The following is a 22,913-nucleotide window of genomic DNA, read 5'->3' on the forward strand; positions in this document are numbered from 1 at the left end:
AACAAAGATTCAACATTTGCTTTAGCATCTACTGCATGCTAGACACTTGCCCATCTTATTAATGATTTATATAAAGATAGATATGTATGTACATGTCCATAAACACGTGCATAGTCACAGCATGGGGGACTCAGCTTGGTCGTCTCAGTAGCTCAGAGTCATATTGCCCATTTAGATAATAAATCCACAGGCTGTTTCACTTTCAAGGGTGGAGTGCTATAGTTTAGCAATGAAGCTCAGATGGGGATCAGAACTTTCCACTGCTTCACATGGCAGCCTAGAAATCTGATTTAAAAGAATGATTTTTGTCCTCCCAATAAATGATCTTGTCCCTTCTGTGAACTACTGTTTTCATCAAAGTCAATTACAATATAATCATAAGAGGCATACAGATCTCCTTACATCAGGAAAATTAATGTTTAAATAAAACAAAACAAAAAAAAACTCAACACACAGCACGAAAATGGGCTTTATCCCATGCTACTTTGTTAGAAAAACTGTTAAGGTCAAGCAGTGTAAGCTAATAGAATTAAAAAACCAACATGTGAACGTGGACTTATTTGAACACAGACACTCTGTATTGATCTTTTTTTTTCTTTTTGAGACGGAGTTTCGCTCTGTCACCCAGGCTGGAGTGCAGTGGCACGATCTCTGCTCGCAACCTCCGCCTCCCGGGTTCATGCCATTCTCCTGCCTCAGCCTCCCGAGTAGCTGGGACTATAGGCGCCCGCCACCATGCCCGGCTAATTTTCTTGTATTTTTAGTAGAGACGGGGTTTCACCGTGTTAGGCAGGATGGTCTCGAACTCCTGACCTTGTGATCCGCCCGCCTTGGCCTCCCAAAGTGCTGAGATTACAGGTGTGAGCCACCGCGCCCGGCCTATATTGATCTTATCGGAGTATTTTCTTTGTTGTTTTTCTGTTCTGTATTACCTGGCAGGTGGAACAGAACTTTATGACTCTTTGACACAAATCCCTCTCCTTTCCCACATGCTAAACCTCACATAGAAGGCCTATATGTAGACTGTTCTAAAATGCCACACTTAATTTCCCACCTTAGTTTCATTAGGCAAAATGGAATTTTTTTTTTCTTTGACTTCAATGGGAAGGGTGAATACATATCCAAGTAAAGGATGGCTTTATTTTGCAACCAAATCCAAAGCCCAGATGATTGAGGTCCCTTCTTCAAATGCTCTTCAGAGCTACCATGATGGATACTAAAAGAGCCAACTCGCACTAGAGGTCATTATGAACCAGACAGCCTGGAGGTCACTTTTAAAACTCAAGACTCTCAATGTAAAGTCTGACTAAGAGTATGTTTAGAAAACTGCTATTTTTACTAATCTAAATAAACAGTGTTCTAGCTGGTCGAACCCAACTTCAAGACAAATTCCCTGGTTTCTCTCCCACCAGATGCCACTTTGGTGCCCCTTATTCTACTGAAGTCTTAGGGTTATTCTCTGTAAGAAAGGAGCTTTATTTGAATATAAATCATGAAACATCTGTGTTTTCCCCTTTTTTATTGTAAGTCATTAATCTCCCTAGCTCTGCCACTGGCGAGTTTGGTTGTGGCCATGGGCAGGTCACATTAAGCCTCCGATTCTTCATCTGTCAACACAGGAGGTTAGACTTCAGTTTTTATGATCCTTTTCAGCTAAAAATTCTGATCCTGGGATCACAGTAATTGATAACAATGTGTAAGTTAGAAATCACATTTTAAAAAGACTTACGGTTGGTAAAAAGACAATAGCCCAATTTTAAAAATCAACCAAGGCTCTGAATAGACCCCTTCCCAAAGAAGATATATAAATGACCAATAAGCCCATGAAAAGATAAAGGACATCATTAGTCACCAGTAACATGCAAATAAAAAACACAGGGAGACACCACTTCATGCCGACTGGGAAAGCTTAAATAAAAAAAGACAGATAAGAACAAGTGTTGGTGAGAATGTGGAGAAATTGGAACCTTCTTACATTGCAGGTAGGATTTTTAAATGGTGCAACCCACTTTGGCAAACAGTATGGCAGTTCCTTGAATTGTTAAACATAGAGTTGATCATAATTTAAACACATGACTCAACAATTGCGCTCCTGGGTATCTACCCAAGACAGATGAAAACGTCTGTTCACATAAAAACTTTCACACAATGTCCACAGCAGTATTACCTATGACAGCCAAAAAGAAACAACCCGGGCCCAGCACGGTGACTCACGCCTGTAATCCCAGCACTTTGGGAGGCAGAGGAGGGTGGATCACCTGAGGTCAGGAGTTCGAGACCAGCTTGGCCAACATGGTGAAACCCCATCTCTATTAAAAATACAAAAATTAGCCGAACATGGTGGTGTGCGCCTGTAGTCCCAGCTACTCAGGAGACTGAGGCAGGAGAATGGCTTGAATCCGGGAGGCGGAGATTACGGTGAGCCAAGACTGCGTAATTGCACTCCAGCCTGGTGACAGAGCGAGACTCCATCAAAAGAAAGAGGGAAGGAAGGAAGGAGGGAGGGAGGGAGGGGGAGAGAGAGAGAGAGAGAGAAAGAAAGAGAAAGAAAGAAAGGAAGGAAGGAAGGAAGGAAGGAAGGAAGGAAGGAAGGAAGGAAGGAAGGAGGGAAGGAGGGAAGAAAGAGAATCCAATGTCCATCAACTGATGAATGGGTAAATAAAATATGGCAGATCCTTACAATGGAGTATTATTTGGCAATAAAAAGAAATGCTGATATGTGCTGCCACATAGATGATTTTGAAAACATTATGCTGGCGCACAGAGAAAAAGTCACGTAAGCACACAAGGAGAAAGCAGCTGTCTGCTAGCCACAGAGAGATGTCTCAGGAGAAACCAGACCTGCCAGCACCTTGATCTCCTTGATCTCAAACTTCCAGCTTCCAGAATTATGAGAAAATAAGTTCCTCTAGTTTTATTGTTAAAAAACAAAAACAAGCCAGGCATAGTGGCACACACCTGTAATCCCAGCACTTTAGGAGGCCGAGGCAGGTGCATCCTGAGGTCAGGAGTTCGAGACCAGTTTCGCCAATATGGTGAAATCCTGTCTTTACTAAAAATACAAAAATTAACCAGGTGTGGTGGCATGCACCTGTAATCCCAGCTACCCGGGAGGCTGAGGCATGAGAATTGCTTGAACCTGGAGGAGGAGATTTCAGTGAGCTGAGATTGCACCACTGCACTCCAGCCTGGGCGACAGAAAGTCTGTCTCAAAAACAAAACAAAACAAAACAAAATAACCACACACACATGCATGCCCGCGCGCGCGCACGCACACACACACACACAAACCCCACAAATCATTGTGCTAAGTAAAAGAAGTCAGTCACAAATGGCCACATATTGTATGATTCCATTTATATGAAATGTTCAGAACAGGCAAATGCTGGAGACAGGAAGGTACGTTAGTGGTTGCCAGGGCTTGGTGGGAGGAGGATGGAGAGTGACTGATAATCAGCATGGGGTTTCTTTTGGGGGTGATGAAAATGTTCTAAAATTAGATTAATGGTGATGGTTGCACAACTCTTGAATGGACTGAAAACCACTGAATTATCTACTTTAATATTATTGTCTCTTACAGTCGTATTTTGGGGTGTCATATTCTGGCCTCCTATAGTATGTGAGCTTCATCTCAATAAGGTAGCTATTTTTAAAAAACCAACAACTTATGACTAAAGTAATCACAGAGTTATGTTGAAAGCCTAGAATATCCAGTTATTTTGAAATTTGTTGCCACATATGACCCCCTCAGTGTGAGATTTTACACTAGTTGTTTCTCCAGCTTAAAACTTTAGAAGGCTGATTTTAGAGACCTAATTTTTCCTTCATGTTCCCTAACATCACTACCCAATAGTAGAAGTTTACAAACATGTTGCAAAAAACGTACTGTTCCCTCCCCCATTACAATCTTTTCAATTTAATTTAGTGTTAGTTGTAAATCACTCCTAATTGCATTTTTGAATTTTCCCTATTTAAATTGAAATTTTTAACAAATTATGTAGCTAAGACTCTCTGAATAAATCTGGTGTTGCCTTTTATATCAATTTTTTTATTTCTAATTTATTTGTTTTTAACTTAAAGTTCTGTATATTCATTTCAAATGAAATGCATCTGTCTTTGATTTTGCATACTGCATTTTCAGTAGTACATAATCCTGCATGATAAATGGCCTCTTTATCTAAATAGAGATCCCCAAGTATCATGTTTCTAAAATTTGAATTTAAGATCATGAGCCTTTTACAAAGGTTGTTCGAGGTTAATTAAACATAATTCACAATAAGAGACAATATTCTTTCCTTAAGAGGTAGCTTACTAAAGGCCTAAGTCTCATAGACTAATCTCATAGAATCTTTGTGGTTCGTGGCAAGGGTGGGAGAAGGGTTAAGAATGCAATTGCAAATTTCCAGAAGCTACTAACATTTTTATTTGCGATGCTAATTCTTATAGGGCTCTGAAACTTAATAAAAAAGTTAACTCTTGGTTCTTAACCTCTGCGTCACATCTCTATCCAAGTATTTTATCAGACAATATGAAGTGGACATTATAAGTGAATGCCTAGATTTAAATTACCACATTAAATGGAGACTACACTACCAGCTATGCTGACAGGGACCATGCTTTGATGAAGAGCATTATAATGTCCCATCTCCTCTCACTTTCAGAATGATGGAGAAAGGCCAGAGAGTTCATATTCCATCCACCAACAGACTAAATAGATGATGTGAAAGCCATGGGGATTTGTATGAACTGAAAGCATATTTTTTACGTCTCACAATTAGCAATGATATTAATTTTTAAAATGTCGGGTTTGTCTTCCAAAACAATTGGCCTTAAATCAAGACAGAATGTAGAAAGAATGTGCACATAAATACACACACACACACGCACGTGCACACACACACGCCTGCTGACACGCATGCATACGCTTTTCTCTCCAAGAAATCTTCAAGTTTGTTTGAGTGGTGGTGGGGAGGTTGATGTAGAACTAGAAGAGGTTTTTGGTGTGTGCTTTAATTACATTTTTCATTCAGCTTAGGCTTAGGGAAAGCTCTTTCTAGGCGGGGATTTAAAAATTGACTTGTATGTGGCAAGAGTATGAGGTTCTGACTCACTGCTGACTAATCCCTTATGCAGATAAGATTATTTTTGACTTTCACATGGGCACCTTTACAAATACCTAATATTTTATTTTAGAGTAATTATGTTATTGGTCTTCAAGGTCCACAATAGCACTGAATGTTTAGGCAGCTGCTGTCCAGCAACAGTATATTTAGTTTGTAGAAAGTTTCTAATCCTAGGAACCTACTTTTTCCTTTAAATCTTTATAGTATATTAAACTCACTATTTTACCACACTGATTTCTTGCTTTAGAGGTTTTGCCATTCTAAGTAATCCCTAAACTATTTGATTCAATATGTGAAGCCTCTGATCTCAAAGCCTGAATAGAAAATTCAAAATAGTCGTATATATAGCATTTATGTCTTGAATCCAGGTGTCAAAAAATAAATCAAGAAATCACATAAACGTTTAACGTCGTCAGTTGGCATTGGCACTTCTCTGCAATTATGTTCATTTCAACAATTCTGCTCTGGTTTGTTCGTTTTAAGGCTGTCTTACAATTCATATTTTAATTGTCTGTCAATGAAACCCATAAATAGGTTTTGTAGCTTTTGGCACAAAAGACATCACACTGAAGTGGCCAAAGTCTAAAATCATCAGAACTTGGACGGTTTTCATCCCATCCATACATGGGTCATTGACTTTACTCATTTTTCCTTAAGCTTCATAAAAGTTATTTAAAAGGAAAAAAATTTGTGTGGTTTAAAATGTTTACCAGGAAAAAATGCTCTAATACCATCAACATTCCTACTGTCAATGTTTATTATGGGAATATGTCTTCCGCGTGCCTCTCTGAGCTTTTCACTTGATACTGCCTTCTCTGTGGGTCACAGTTTAACAGGGCACATTCATTGATCATTAGGCCTGTCACCAGGCTACCATCAGGGGCCTACCCTTCCAATGACCTACAGCCATGCACAACTCCTTTTCATGTGACATCAGAGTTAATTAAGGTTGGTTTGGGAGAAATCTCCTGCTGACCAAGGAGTTACCTTTTCCCAAAAAATGCTCCACTCCTACACCGCTGGTCTGTTATTAAATGAGTTCAAAACTCACCTCCACAGAGCTGTCTAACAATATGTCATTTCAGTTTACCATACGATGTCATGAAAGTTATCTGAGCTGCCTAGGGCAAAGGTCAAGATCTGGTTGACAGGGCACAAGACGTAACTCGTAAAATACTCGGTAGAGAAGTCTGGTAGACCTTCGTCTGGTTATGCAAAGGGCCACAAACAGAGAAAACACTCTTTACACCCTAAAAATGCATAAAGGAACATTTTGTCTGTTAGGCAGGGCTTGGACACGTCTCTGTTTTCTCTATCAATGGCAGAGCACTTGTTACATTTGAAGCATACTCGCCACGGGCTTATGTTCTTATCCAATGTCACTGTTCAGAGGTCTGCGGGGAAACTGAGCTCTGATGTCACGTCTTATAGAATGGATCATAATTGCCAGTAGTGTTATGCTACTCAGAAGTTGCTTCAGGCTGGAATATATACATTTTCCAATTGTGAACACTTGGAAGACACATGATAACTGATTGCTCAGTAGAGGTACCATTTCGATAAACACACTCAGTGTATGTGAGACTAAATATACATGTGGCTTAATGAAAGTAACTGACTTTTTAAAGTAATTTGTTAATTTTTTTAATCAATTTGTGCATCCTCCTTAGAATCATAGAATCTGAGCAGTGACAAAATGCTTTTAGCTGCAAGAGCATTTGCATAGAGTTGTATTATTAAGAGTAGTAGTCCTAATAAAATGCTTGAACTCCCTTAATGTTAGACTTCTAATCTCTAAATTATTTAGGATTACAAATTTCAGTTCTGCCAAAGGCATCCTCCATGTTCTCTTAAAACAAACAATCACCCAGTTTGGAAGCACAGTATGGAATGCATGTGACTCGCAATCTAAAATGGAAAGTTTTTCTGTTTTATATAGCATTAGGATTACAGTTTGGTCTCTGTCCAGATATTTTACCAAATACTCTGCTTTCATTACTGTCCAGTGTCAACGTTCCAGGCATCTGTAGAGATGATGACAGCATGTTTCAATGTTATGGATTTATCATTTGTGTGGATCCCTGTGGGTTCCCTTAGAAGGAAAGTCTCACAGAAAAGATCTGGGAGATATTTTATCAATTCAGCATGGGAGCTTGCCATGGAACACTTAAAATATACAAGTGGGAATTGGAACTTTTAAATTTTATTCAGCTACATCTTATAACCTGTCATGTGACATCATCTTCAGATCCACACACAGTTCCTTCTGGAAAAAAAGGAATATGTCATGGAGCTGTAATGTGATGATATTAAATTACCATAAAATGCATATTGTTCAAGTTTCTAGTTTGATTCCCAAATAGTGCCTTCACATTTCTGTATAATAAAATGAAGAAGAAAGGCTGGCAAACAGGGAGATAGACAAGTGTGCACCTTAGCACTGTAGCTATTCATGCAAGAAAAGGCAAGTGTTATTATAACAATACAAAGACTTATCTATTCTCCTCATACAGACTTCCAACTTTAGAATCAATTACAAATAATGACAATATCATTTGCTTTGTATATAAAAATGGAGGAGAGATGAAATGAGATTGGAAGGCTGAATGTGATAAAGTTCTGATGTTAATTTTCAGCTTACTTTGATGCAGTTTATGAAGTCCAAATTATATAGAAAACATCTTTCTGGAGTCCTTTAGACTGTTCATAAAGGGTATACTTTAAATTCACTAACAGGAAAGTTGAGAAGATTTCTATCTTTGCAACCAGTAATATATACAAACCCTCTGACCTTTGAGATTTAAATGGCCAAGAGTGTGCAATAAAGTTATCCATCATAGGGGAATTGAGTTTTTGAAAGCTACATTAGCAAATTTCTAAGACTCATCAAATGCAATTCTTGACCATTGTGTTTTCTATTGTCAAAATCAGTTTCCTTCTAAGTTAAACACTTTGAAATATAATTGCCTTTCATTACACGTATTTTGGAGATAAATCATACTTAGAAAATGGGGTGGACATGTTGATTAAACTGTTAGTTTTTATTCTATGTTTTTCTAATTTCACATTTTCTTAAGATATCCTTCATGTAGTAAATATTTATAAGAGCTGTGCTTTCCTAAGATTTCAAAAACTTAAAAAAATCTTAGATGGAATTCATGTTATACAAGTTTTGCTGAGAGTCAAGGTTCTAGAAGGAAAAGTAATCTATTAAAAGCAGTACATTTTCACCAGCAGTATCTCAATTTTTAAAAGAAATAATTTACCAAATAAAACTTTTCACTCATTTTGGCATGTGGTATTAAGGCCTTCCTTACAAATACCTGTAGAAGACTTTAGAGTTGTTTGTATTCAATGCCTGGGGAATGCTGGTTTTCATTCTCAGGGCATGTATACTCATACACCTTCATCACTCTACCTAGAACTTTATTTCTAGAAATTAGCCTTTAAAAAAAAAAAAAAATCATCCAAGACACTATATCTCTGATAGAAGAAAAACAACAGTTTCTGTTATCAGTTGGCCACCAACCTAACAGCTTTAAAATAACTTATGAATTGGCTCATTCTGGAGGACAAAACCAAAACCAGTAAGCAGAAGTTACATAAAACCAAAAGGAACAGCTCTGTGGAAAGGTAGTAAAGTGCCCAATGCCGAAGCTGTCCGTGAAATTAAGCCACCACCTCCTTTGGATGAGACTGATGAATTGGGTGAAGGGTTGGACTCTTAGATGCAATTCCAGGAGTCTGGGAACCCTGTCCTCATTTACCTATGCTTCTTATCTTTCTTTTACTGTCACCCAATGCTGGTTTTTCCCCACACTACATTCTCTATATGACCCCTTTCTTTCACTCCCTTACCTTGTTTATTTTTCCATCTTTAATCTCAACATTTACTCTTTCATTTAATTTTCTGAACATAGACCAAGAGGTATATGAACAAGACAAACGTGGTTGCTTCCTTTACAGCGTTTATAGCTTAGCATGAACAAATAATTTCTGCTTAAAGAACTAGAAAATTACATTATATTTGTGTGTTATCATGGGGAAGTGCCAGGTGTGGAGGTACCTCACTCAGCCCAGGGAGTGAGAGTCTTTTATTAGAAGAATAAAGTTGAAGGTGAGACCTGAAGAATCAATGTGTATTTGCTAAAAGAAACAGCAGAGTCTCTTTCTCCTTCAAAGACTTCCACATCCTTCCACTCTGTAAGCTTCATCTTCCCTTTTAAACAGTTGTTTTCTTCTAACAGTTTCACATACATTTCCTTGTTTCTCACAACTCTGTTTTCCTCGGCCTCTATACTGGGAGGAGAAAGCTCTATCACCTTCTTTCAATGCCCCGGTTCGCATATTTTTTGTTTGGGGTCTACCTGACTTCACCTGCCACTGGGAAAAAAGCCACAAGTAATCATGCTTTAGATACATATTCAGGTCATGTTGTGCTTGTTGAAACAGAGCACCGTGGAAGATGATCGGGGTGGAGACTCAGCAATGAGGGAATGAATGAGGACTGTCAGATATGATGCATTAGCCAGGACTTCATGTTCTTAACGTGTCCTTCCTTTTGGCAGTTCACCTAGCCAGTACCACACATGGCCCAGAGCCAAGAGGAAATCATTTTCAACCAAAATGTTCACATTCCAGGTGACAAAACAATGGCGGCAATAGTAACTATCTGTGCAACCAATACAAACATATAACAATACAAAGCCTTGTAACAGTACAAAGCCTTATCTATTCTCCTCATACAGACTTCCAACTTTAGAATCGATTACAAATAATGACAGAATATCATTTGCTTTGTATATAAAAATGGAGGAGAGATGAAATGAGATTGGAAGGCTGAATGTGATAAAGTTCTGATGTTAATTTTCAGCTTACTTTGATGCAGTTTATGAAGTCCAAATTATATAGAAAACATATTTCTGGAGGCCTTTAGACTGTTCTAAAAGTGACTCGGGCTTTGTTGGTGTACCTAGAAATTGAAGGTTCCAATTAACTATCTTCTGTGCTGTTTGGGAACCTGAGCCAGTTAACAGTATCCTAGCAGGAAGGCTCATCTCAGGGAAAATATATTTTGGGAAGCAATTCTATAGAAGGTGGGCAGTGTAAGTCCTCATTCTCAATCCTGAGTCTAGAGTCGAGTCAGGAGAACATGGTCAGCTTAGCCAAAAATGAGAAAATGGTCACTGGACCTAGAGGATAACCCAAATGGAAGGAACAGAACATTGCCTGTGAATTGGGAGAATTGTTGCCAGCTCCTGGGCATATTTCTCCTAACCTCCTCTGCTTTTACACACACACACACACACACACACACACACACACACACACACTTAGAAGGGGAACCAATGAGGAACCATGACTCCTAGAAGGGTCTCAGACCCGGAGAAATGGCTCAGGATATGATTTCAGTCAGTCTAGCCAGTATTTATTGAATGACTATTATGTGCCAGGCACTGTACTGGATTCACAACTGCAAAGATGGATCAAAAACATTCCTTCTTCTTGAAGGTCTTTCAGCTCTAAGCTGGCCTCTTAGGAGATGTCATTTAGAAGTAGAATAGGTGAATACTAAGAAATATGGAAGATAAGTCAACAAATAGAGATCTCCTGCAAACTATGTACACTGTGTTTTTAAAGACTCCATCTTTTAGTATAGGAAGTCACACATTCTTCACCAACATAAGTGATATATCTTAGTAAAACTCAGCTAAATTAAAAAATAAGAACACTTATTCAATGATGAACATGTAACACAATGAATACGACCGTATCTATACCTCAAAATAAAATATAATGGATTACTTGATGATAATCCCTTGAGCATCTTTAAATGAATGTATTAAAATGTTATAAAATAAAAGTCTTCTACACATGCCTGAACTCAGCTTGGAAACTGGGTATGAATCTAGAATAATGACTGGCTATAAAATTGGGATTAGGAAAATTAAATTTAATATGACTCATGTTTTTCCTCATGAGATTGTGGGAGAAAATACAGCCCTTGCCAGGTGTGGTGGCTCACTCCTGTAATCCCAGCACTTTGGGAGGCTGAGACAGGCACGAGTTTGAGACCAGCCCGACCAACATGGAGAAATCCCGTCTCTACTAAAAATACAGTATTAGCCAGGCATGGTGGTGCATGCCTGTAATCCCAGCTACTCAGGAGGCTGAGGCAGGAGAATTGCCTGAACCCGGGAGGTGGAGGTTGTGGTGAGCCGAGATCATGCCATTGCACTCCAGCCTGGACAACAAAAGTGAAACTCCATCTCAAAAAAAAAAAAAGAAAAGGAAAAGAAAAGACAGCCCTCCAAATCACTGGAAGAGGAGTATTTCTTAAACCTCCCCTCCTAAGTTTGTATTTAACATTATCCCAAAATGGTGAATGAATTACTCCAGCAAGGCAATCCCATGTCCATCGGTTTGGACTACAAAGCACATTTAAGAAATAGCAACAATCAAGCAAACTTTACTTCTATACAGTTTAGGATTTTACTCCCTCTAAGAAAAGATATATCTGGATATAGAACCACTAAGTTTAATGTCAGTCCCAAAAGGCTAAAGTGAAGTAGAAATTCCTGAAAATTCTTTCCTGTTAGTTTCCTGAATTTCCCATTTGCCTTTTAAGTGACTTTGTGTAGCAAATACTTTGATAGGGTATTTTTCATTGACCAGTTTTGAAGACAGAGGATAGGATGGGAGTGTGAGTGGTTGAACCACTTTTAGTTTGTACACCAACAATGTGTGTCAAATATTTCCTAACGCTCAAGAAGTTACAGGTACCCAAAGTCCATTCCAGGGCACTGCAATTACTCAGTTTCCACACATATATTTTTTCTCTAGTTGTACCAGAGTTCCTTATGGAGAGGATTCTGAAGCCATAAAAATGTTCAAAGAATAGCAGAGAACAAAAATCTGATCAAGCAGGAGACATTAAGTGGAAAAAGAGAGTTAGACAATGTTTCCGAAAAAGAAAACAATACCATTAATCATAGATGCAGTGTTGTTGCCAGAGTTTACATTGCCTTTTGAAATTGTTTGCAATCCTCTCTAGTATATCCCTGCCTCCCCATCTGTTTACATATATTTTTAGTTTCTCTAATGCCAACTTAGAGAAAGAAAACAACCATAAAAATCCAACAGTGGATTTTTACATATATAGCCACCATATATATTTTTACATAGTATATACACCATTCCATCTAATTTCCATCTAAAGCATGTATCTATTTGACCAGACTTTCCAGCTTTTTCTTTGGAGTGAAAGATAAAACTCCTCAATAGGTGGCAGGATAGGATTTTTCTCAGATTCTGGTAACATGACAGTATTCTGGTTGAAAAAGTGTCCTCCGAGTAACAGGTCAAGAAAGAAGAAGGAAAACACTATTTTCTCCTTCTTGACTTCTTATAGGTCTATGCTAAGGAGGAGGGAGAGACATAGGGGCTACAGGGCTTAAATAAATGCTCCCAGTGTTGCTCACTATACAAGGACTGCCAATCAAACAGGGAAATCAAAGTGACTGACAGGTCACTTTGTTTGAGAAAAAGTCTCTTGGATGGTTGTCTTTTCTCACCAATATGACAGTTTTTTATTCTAAACCCTGAAAACAAAACTCTTGCCTTTTTCTTTAATCCCTAGATTTAATCATTCAAGATATTTTGAGTAAACGATGGTGGAAAGAGTCCCGATTTCAAAATTAAAAAGACCTCGGTTTGAATCTTGGCTTGGCTGTTTCATAAATGGGTGGCCCTCAGCAAGTCAGCAGGGATTCCTCAGTCTTGGGGTTTCAATCCATAAAACAAAGTTACAGGTGTGCACGGTAGATGGCTAGGAAGAGACTTGATTGAGTTAACACAGAAAGTGCCCTGTGCTGAGATGTTCAGTACTTACACTCCTTTCCCTTCCCTGGGGGACAGTTAATGTCCTCCCCTATCCAATTCATGTAGCATCTGCCTTCAGGGTCAAACGCACTTCCGGGTCGTTCCCTGAGGTACTTCAATTTCATTCTGGAAAAGCTGTGAGCTTTCTGGGACCTGAAAGGTGCAGAGGAGTCCACATTGGATTCCTGGAAACCACCTGTGAGAGGGCAGTCCCAGCTTTTTCCTAGGACCTGCCTGATACGAGTTTTTCTAGAATAAAGTGCGGGTCTCATGCTGTTCTTTGTCATCTGAACTGGTTTAAAGTCATATCTGGGAAAGCAGTTTGGAAGTCCACATAAAATCATGTCCTTGATAGCTTCAGGGCTCCTTTTTTCTGACTTTAAGTTTTTTGGGAGGTCCTTGAATGCCTATGATAAGAAAACCCACATGATTAAAATTGTCTTATTGGAGAGGTGAACAGTGTCTGCCACATACAGCAGTGGAATCTCCCAAGGCCACTTGAAGCTGGAGTAGCAGTGGCTTCTCACATTCTTTGGAGATGGCCAAACTCCAAGGATAGAAGGAGGGAAAGACTAGCACACTCCCCTTGATGCTATTTCCTTCTCCTCTTTTCATTTAGGTTCGAAGGCATGGTAGGGGGAGCCCTAAATGTCCGGTTTGCAAGTCTGATAGACTCAGATTCAAATAATTCCAGGTTTACTTACCACTTCTGTGGTCGTAGGTAAAGTATTTAATTTACCTAAGCATCAGTTTTTGCATGGTTAAGAGGACCGTATCTCTCGGGACTGAGTAAAATAATGTATGTCAATCAATACATATATTGATTGTATAGTCAGTAGGGCTTGGTTGCCTCCTTTCTCCCTCCCCGAAAGCATATCTGTCCCTGCAGTCTCTGCACCTCCAGAGAAAGGTGCTAAATCAGGGCCTCTATGATAGGAGCCCCAAGAAGCTGCAGCGCTGCCTGCACTCAGAATCTTGGGGTCAGCTGTCCTCCCTTGCTGGTGTCATGTTAGTCATCAGAGGTTGCCGCCCCGCATGCCTGCCAGGTACCCAAAACAAAATTTGACGTATGAACAGAAAGCTCTTCTCTGGGGCCTGTTGTTTTCTTTAACTCCCAGATACTGTTTAGAAGGGTCAAGGTATTATGTAGTATTTATTGTTATTTACTATTATAAGTTATTTACTGTATTTTCTTGGCCAAACTCCAGCCTAATAGCTAGACTGAAAAGCAAACATGAAGTGTGGAACAGTGGTGTGGTCCACTGGTGAGGCTGTGCTCCTCTCCACACAGACAGGCATCTGCTTCCCACCCTTCGAATCTGAGCTGGGCTTGCTTTGACCAATAGAATGTGGTAGAGTGGTGTTGTAGGAGTTCCAAAACCTAAGCCTCAATATGCCTTGCAGCTTCCACTATTACACTCTTGCAACACCGCTGCCCCCAGGAAAAGGAAGCCCTGGGCCAGGCTACTGAATGAGGAAAGATCTCATGAACAGGGAGGCCCAGCACCAAGGACCCAGTTGAAATGCCAGGGACTAGAGATGCATGAGAGACCCAGGTGAGACTCCAAGGAAAACTACTCAGCTGAGGCTAGCCCAAAGGTCTAAAAGAATCCTGAAGCATAATGCACTGTTGTGGTGGGTGACTACGTTTTGGCACATCCTGTTATGTAGCAACAGATGGCAGATCCAAATGGCTATTGTGCCTCAGCCCTGTAGAAACAGTGACTGTGTGGTCGTTCAAGTGTATGCTCTTTCTGTATTTGAAAATAAAAGCGCCAAAGTGGAGCTCATGCAATATTAAGAATGAAATGCTCTACAGGTTACCTTGGATGCCCCCAGCAAGGGGGAAGCAGCTTGAATTGGTGTTTCAGAAGAAGTGTCCCAGGACCGTGGTTTCACACAATAGGAGGCCAGCTCTGTCTCCAGCCAGCAGTAGCTTTTCACAACAGTGGGGACAGAACCCTGACACATCATGAAAGTCAGGAGGCCACCCTGCCCCACCGGATAGAATTCAGCCACCCAAGTGGGAGCCATACTGATCCCAGCCCCAGAAATGCAGATACGGAGGCCCGGTTGGAGAGGCAATTTTGCAGGCTTACTGGAGGAAACCAGGGCTGGACCAAGACATGGGGGTGCCCGGGACAGGCCAACAGTATGGTGTTTGCCAATATTTACATAGAGGAAAGACTGAGCGCTCCACAGCATAAGGCAGAGAAGGAGGACTATTGTTAGTCTAGACCATAAATTCACTTCTGCCGCTAACATACCTACCTCACTCGGCGAAACAGTCCCCCTCCCCTCGGAAGGCAATTTAATCTAGACTCACTGATTCAATGCCCCGGCATTTGCTCCAAGTATTCTTTCTTGCATACTCCACCAACACATACTCTTCCTGGCAGGAATTCTCGTCATTTCTTCCACCTTGTCGTCTGTCTAGTGATGGTTTAGTGCCTTTTACAGATTGGCTTTTGGGCAGGTGCCTCCCATGTGGCCAGGTCTCTCAAACTAGCCCCTGGGCAGAGGTTCTCCAAGTATGATCTCTGGACCAGGCCCAACAGCATCCCCTGGGAACTTGTTAGAAAAGCAAATTCTTGGCCCTACCCCAGGCCTACTGATTGAGAAACTCTGGGGTGGGGCCCAGCCAGCCAGTTTTACAAGCCCACCAGGTGATTCTAATGTGTGATGAACTTTGAGATTCTTAACCTCAGCTGTCCATTGGAATCACCCAGGAGCTTTAAAATTACCTATACCCAGGTCCCTCTCAAGAGTTCATTATTAAATTGGTCAGGGCTACAGCCAAGACCCGAGGAGTTTTAAAAGCTCTCCAGATTATTCTAATGTAGAGCCCAGGCTGGGGATCGTGGCCCTAGAGAGAGGCAAAGGCTTTCATAGAAATCACTTGGCAGACTAATTCCTAATTAGGGTTTTGCTAAAGGTGGCCTTGAGTTTAAGTGGTTTTATATTTGTGTATAATAACAGCCAAGGCTTTTCATTTCTGCTAGGTTCACCTCAGGCCCCTTTTAACAAAAGAATCTGATAATTGTTGTAGCTCTGCCTGTGTAGACCACATGGGTGGTTCTGTGGCTTGAGAGGAAATCCATTTGTGCTCCACCCATTAAATAGAAGGATAGAAGACCAGGCTGAGAAAAAGTGCCTGCGAGCACCATGATAATCTGTGAAAAGGTAAAAGCATTTGTCAAGACTGGCAATGATGACAAGGAAGAATGTAAGTGCAAATACATTCAATTTCATGCCAGTAAGAGGCACATGAAATGTGTGATCGGCGGCAGCACAATGCAGCAAGACAATGACACCTCCCTGACAACCAAAAATTCTGCAGGATACTTACCACTGCTGGTTTTTGCCACCAAGTCATTTTCTTTCAGAAGTAAAAGCCTCGTAGAACCTTATGGTTAAAACCTGGCTATTTAATTGCATCTTTACTATTTCCCACCAAATCCATATTTTCCAGGACCTTGATCTCGCCACCCATGATTTGGTAAACCATGGTATTCTTCAAGACCACAACCTCTGTTTACTTTGATTACAAGTCTAAGCCAAGTACAAGATTTTGTAAAGAATTTTGGAGGAGGACACAGATGTCCCAGCAGAAGGTGGCACGAGACCAACATGGGAGCCAGAAGAGAAAGATTCCTGGCTGGCCCAGGTCTAGTCCCTTAGTCACACATGTCAAAGTTCATCACTAGGGTATTAGTGAAGAGGAAATGGGACCAGGCGTGGTGGCTCATGCCTGTAATCTCAGCACTTTGGGAGGTCGAGGCGGGTGGATCACTTGAGGCCATGAGTTCAAGACCAGCTTGGCCAACATGGCAAAACCCTGTCTCTACAAAAAAATACAAAAAAATTAGCCAGGCATGGTGGCACATGCCTGTAATCCCAGCTACTTGGGAGGCTGAGGCACAAGAATCATTTGAACCTGGGAGGTGGAGGTGGCAGTGAGCCAGGATTGCACCACTGCACTCCAGCCTGGGCGGCAGAGCAAGACTCTGTCTCAAAAAATAAATAAATAAAAATAAAAGGAAATGAACCCTGACACCAGAACTGACTTTGGATCCTTTACTAAAATCAAAGCTTCTCGATTTTTAATGAAAAAAACAAACAAACACGTGGGGATTTTATTAAAGTATAGGCTCTGAGTCATCAAGTTCCCAGGGGATGCTGATGTTTCTGGACCTCGGAGCACACAGTGAGAAGCATGTTTTGGAGTACGGTGTGGGCACGCGCAGCATGGGCCGGGATGGGGGTGAGGATAGGGAGGCACCAGTTTGAGCCCAAGCCATGGGATTCCAATTTTTAAGAATATGTCTAACACCCAGTAGGGTGGTCCTGCCAGGAACCCATTTATATGAGGCATTGAGGAGACCTCATCCTAAAGAAAGAGGAAGTTAGACCAGTGTGGTCCTATAACCAATGCCCCTATTAAAACAGAGTTGGTTCTGACTGTGGCCAGACCTCTGTTGTTCAGTTATGCATCTCAGCCCAATACCCAAGGACTTGGGTTTGAGTCTAAGAGAGGGCAAAAAAGTCAAACCCTAAAATCTGAGGACTCTGTTCTCTAAAAATTGCATAACACACTGCAGAACAAGGCTGAAGTGCTTAGCACCTCACCAACAGAGGCCAAGACAGGACTCCTGCAGTGACCAGAGCCTGGCTTTGGTGGCTCAGAGGCCCCAGTGAAGCATTGTGCCCACACAGGAGGGGAGGACACGAGATAGTTTCTCAGAGAGTCGAAGAGCATAGCTGATCTCATACATCTCAATTGCTCACTGAAGAGGACAAATATTATCTGTTGAGAACAGTTGCTGTAAGTAATCCCTTGTAAATGAGGTGAAATGAACAGGCAGGAGCACATTACTATACTGGAATAAATTCATGGAATAAATTTGTATCTGAGATTGCTTCTTTGAAATGATAGTGTGGCTACATACTCATCAATTTACTCATTCATTCCAACACTTACCCAGAGTCTCTGTACAAGGCTTTATATTAGGTACCAGCGGTCTGACAGCTAACACATGGGGTCTCTCCCAAAGAGAAAGGACACAGATACATAAAATCCTAACAATGCAAAGTGAGAATTACTGGAGGAGGGGTACACCGCAGGGCTATAGGAGAGCAGAAGAAATGGCAAGTGCTGTCTGGGAGCTCCAAGGAGGAGCTCCCAGAGATGGTGATTACTGGGCTGGATCTTGCAAGTAGGGGAGGAGGAGACACAGAGGGAGGGAAAAGGTCTTGCAGGCAGCCGAGCAGCATGAACACAGTGATGAAAGTGAAGGCGCCTCTGAAGAAGGGGGAGTAATTTGTTTGACTAGGGTAGAGTTTGTGTAGCTGGAACCCAGTGTGTGTGTGGAGAGAAGTGGCGAAAGACAAAGCTAGTATCATAAGCCACAAGTATGTAAGCCACAGCTGTTCAGAAAAAGGATGCCAAGTGCTCGTAAGGAAAGTTAATCTTCTCATCAAATCTCTTGGCATGCTACTAAGCAGCCATCATTTTGATTCTTAGTTTAAACCCCTTATGTGCTTTAAGAAAATAGAAGAAAACTTCATATTAAAAAGATGTCATTTCGAAAGAAATTTTAGCACTGTAATAATGTTAGTCAATAAATATTTGAACATCTGTCTTCCGTTTGGGGAAGAGGAAATACACCAGTGAAGAAGAGATGTTGTCTGTAGCAGGAATATCAGGTTCTGTTCCTGGGCCTGCCACTAGCCAGCTGTTGACCTTGAAAAACAGCACTGGCCTCCTCTGGGCCGGTTTTCCCATCTCTGGCATGAGTAGATGGGGTCTATGAGGTTCCGTCTAGCTCTTACAACGTGCGTATGTGTCTGTGAGGCAAGATCAAGTCCCTCAAAGAGCTCAAAATTGAGGAAAGGAGCAGCAATCAGAAATGGCTTTCAGGCATCCAGCTTTACCAAGACGGATGGGAAATCCCCAGGAATTCTTGACATCTCCCCACATCCGCCCCAGCGGCAATGCAGGAAATCTAGTCCACTATCTTCAGCAGACTCAATGCAACTGTTTCCTTAATGAACCCCCCTGCAGCCCCGTGAGCTAAGTCAGAGGCTTTCTTTTCAAGCCCTCCCTCAAATACCCCATTCCTCCCATTTCCTTCCCCTCCCTCAATCTGGTATAAAATCCAGCAATTTAATCAGCAGCATGCAATTTCCACAGCACCCAAGAGTGCGAGGAACCACCAGTGATCCTGGAAAGCATCTGGCAGGAGATCTTGTCATTTCTTACGAGCCTCTCCTGTCAATGAAGGCCAATGGAGCAGAATGGACTGTTCGGTTCCACCAAATTGCTTAAACCAAATGCAGCAGATGGTCTATGCTTTTAACTACTCACACTAATATATTTTACTTAAAAAAAAGTCTGGTATGATTTCAGATGCCCTTCCTCCCCTACCTGCAATGACGAACGCACTGAAAAATGATGATATTTACTTAACACCCAACAGACCCCTAACTGTGAGATCCAAACCAAGAACTAGACACTCCTGGTCTGTACTAACACCAGCAGGCTTCGCTTTTAACATTCATATGCCAAGATAGCTTCTCTCGCTTTCTCTCCATTCTTATCCCCACCCACATACACATCTCAGTTTAAAGCACTACAGAAGCTACTTACTCTGTTATTTGTTCTTGTCTTGCCCAACTGCCCAAGCCAGGTCAAACATCAGCCATAACTCTGCTGTGTAGATCACGACTGGCTGCATAATCTCCCTCAAGGACATTACATTATTTTGGTCAATGTGAAACCATTTTTTTGTAACACATCACTTTCAACTTCCATATTAAATAAATTTGAAGTAGATTTATAAATGTCTCGATCATTTTTGGAAAGAACAAAGTAATTACTTAGTTTCTTAAAAGTCATATAAAGTAGGCTCAATCTTAAATAAGGAGTTTAGTATCCCTGTTAAAATCTGGAACTTTTTTTAAAAGAATAAAGCCATTTTGAAGCAAATAAGTGTTGGTTTTTAAAATTCAAGAAATAAATAGGGGTTTAAAATGACTGCTATCCTTAGAAGAGTTAATGCCACTAGAGTTTTGAGGGAGCATCTACTTTATAGAGTTATACATTCTACTAGTAAAAAAAGCCCAAGATAAAGATGACTGCTGGCTCAGGCGTCCTCTACCAGCCCATCTCTTCCAAAACAGCCTACACAAGGCCAAATTGACAGGCTGTTTAGGTACATACTACTAGAGAAAAAGAAAATTTAATGTGATTAGCAGGGGAAGCCCAGTTCATCCTAACAGCTCCAGCATCATATGGTTTCTCATCCACTCTACATACAAATATAAATAAGGTGGGGAAGAGAAAAAGGGAAAGACAGACACGGTGTTCAGGCCATTTCTTGGAATCATTAATTGAATTTTGGAGTCAGGAAAGGGCCTTAGAAATCAACCACCTATTCTAACGTCTTCATTTTACATACGAAAGCAAAGTACCCATTTGGTGATCATTAGAAAAGAAACCAGATAGCCTATTATAGAATTTCCAAGAGGGAAATTAAAAAAATGGAACAAAGTGCTAAAATATAAAGTAAAAATATTTGAGAAACTGGAGTAAGTAGTCACCTACAGTTCATTTGTAACATGATGCATCAGTTGGAAAACTATGTAGGCTGCCAAAGCTCCTAAATAATTAGTATTTCGAATATGCAATTTAGACTAAAAAAAAGTGCAGCTTCATAAAAAACCTTGGGGAAAACAACAAAAATTGTTACAAAAAAATAACTTTAAGAGATTCATTACATTCAATTTGAAATAGGTATTTTCATGTACACATTAATATTATTAATGTGGACTTCCTTCACAAAATTCACGATTTCAATATTTCCACTTAGTTATAGTAAATTGTAAATGTTAGCTGTTTAAGAACTCAAGAAAAATGAGAACAAAGAAAAAGATCTGTAGCTTTCATCCAGGCTGTGATACCTTAAAAGTAGGAAATGAGGCTCAGAGCTGGAGAAAGAGTACTGGTATCCTTTACAGAGAAAGAGCAATAGAGAGGACTTGAAAGTATCTGAATTATTAGCATCTTTTTATTTCCCAGAAGATCTGGAAGAGGTAAATAAACTCTTTAGAGGGGAAAGGCATTATCTTTTTGTATTACTGAGCCTCTGGTTATTTTACATCTCAATGCATGTGCACACCAGGCATGCACACACACATAATATTAATAGCTGATAAGTATTCAAAGATTACATAGCACCTGAAGGAAAGCAGACCCAGGTTCATAATGATGCAAGAGAACTCTGCAGGGCGGAAATGTGGCTTCTTACTAGACATTGCTTCCCGGATATGCAGCCCCTCAGTTGAGCATGAAAGCCCTGATAGGGTTTGTAAAGTAGGTGGTAGCTGATGGTTTTACTGTGAGATGTTTGTTAACCAGACAGAGAAACTATGGGTTTTCAAAAGCACCCACGCTGCAGACTGAGCTAACATGAGCTAACAGAGTATTCTGTTAACTGTCAGGTAAAGAGGCTCTCACCTTGCCAATGTTAGTCCTTTCTTCCAAAAAAGTGCAAAAAAAAAAAAAAAAACAAAATCAGAGTTCGAAAACTGCTGCCCCATTTCAGTAAATTATAATCTAAGAAAAATCACAAGAGGATCCCACTCACGTTTCTGTAAAGTTTCCACCGAACTAAGATGGTCCCAATTACAAACAAAACGATGCTTCACTAAAGTCAGCATGTTTTTGAAATAAAGATATATCTATGTGAAGTAGAAAAACTAATAAATCACATACTTTTCCCTCCATAATTTTAGATTCATGTAATTTACCTAGATTTATCTTTACATAATAGTCGAGTGAGGTATTTAAATTCTCTAAGCAATTATATTTTAATACAAGTGACTTTTCAAAACAAAAAATGTATTTGTGAAATAGAAAATACAACATTTTATTTAATAGAGTTATGTTAGCATCTTTCCCAACCTACAGTGAGTTCTCAGAAGTTACTACTTCGCCCTGTCTCCGGGTTCAGTAGTTTCACCAATCTAACTGGAACTATTACTTGTTACTTGGAAACTGACCTTCTAGTTAGTCTTCCCACTGAGAAAGAATATTTAACTATTACTGCTTTTTAGGTTTAACAAGCTTTTTTTGTTGTGGTGGTGGTGGTTTTAATATGCTCCATCTTATTGACTTTTCCTCCCGGGAATCATTGCAATGATTTATTTTATACTACTGTATTTTATTTCGTATTTTACCTTTTCTCCACGATGCTTAAAAGAAAGGCGCTCCGAAATCTGGCTCTCTGCGCCCAGGGGAACGAGGCACAAGGCTCCGCCACTCAGCCCCACTGAGCAGAGGCTGCGAGTCCGAACCCTCAAGTTCCTTGGGGCTTTGACCCCTCGATGGCGGCGGTCTAACTGCTGGTAAAACCCCCAGCCCCTGACGGTTCCACCGCCCGTCTCCCAAACGCCCAGCGAAGGCTGACTTAGGTGGCGGGCGGACCTCACCTATTCCTCAAACCGCATCGTTTGGTCAAAATCGCCCGCCCTCTCTTCGCTGGGATTTTAAAGGCTAGGCTTATAAGTCAGTAACTTAACAGTATTTGGGCCCTGGGCTGCCCTCGTTGGTCAGGGTCACTGATGTCGGCGACACTGGCTGGACGGCGCACCCCGCCTGCTCCCGGCAGAGGCCCCACCCGGTGGCTGAGCGCAGCGCACTGGGGCCCCGCGGTCCGCGCGCGGCTGGGAGGAGCGGGCGCTCACCGCGCGTTCCCCGGGACAGTCCGGCTCGGGGGCCCTAGCGGGTCATGAGATGCCGGCCCTGGCCCTCTCTTGCGTTCCTCCTGCTCCCCGCAGGCACGCGTCTCCTCCAAATCGGCTCCCCTCCTTCACTCTCGTGGCGCGAGGTCGCGGCCGGTGCCCAAT

General features: G+C 41.0%; 1 protein-coding gene across 2 annotated transcripts in view; it reads right to left on the minus strand.

Moving 5' to 3' along the window:
* FLT1 (fms related tyrosine kinase 1) overlaps positions 1-22,913 on the minus strand; it is a 195,665-nt gene that overhangs the window by 171,899 nt on the left and 853 nt on the right. The window lies entirely within an intron of this gene.

Source organism: Papio anubis, chromosome 15 (genome assembly GCF_008728515.1).
Source record: "Papio anubis isolate 15944 chromosome 15, Panubis1.0, whole genome shotgun sequence".
NCBI classification, from domain to species: Eukaryota; Metazoa; Chordata; class Mammalia; order Primates; family Cercopithecidae; genus Papio; species Papio anubis.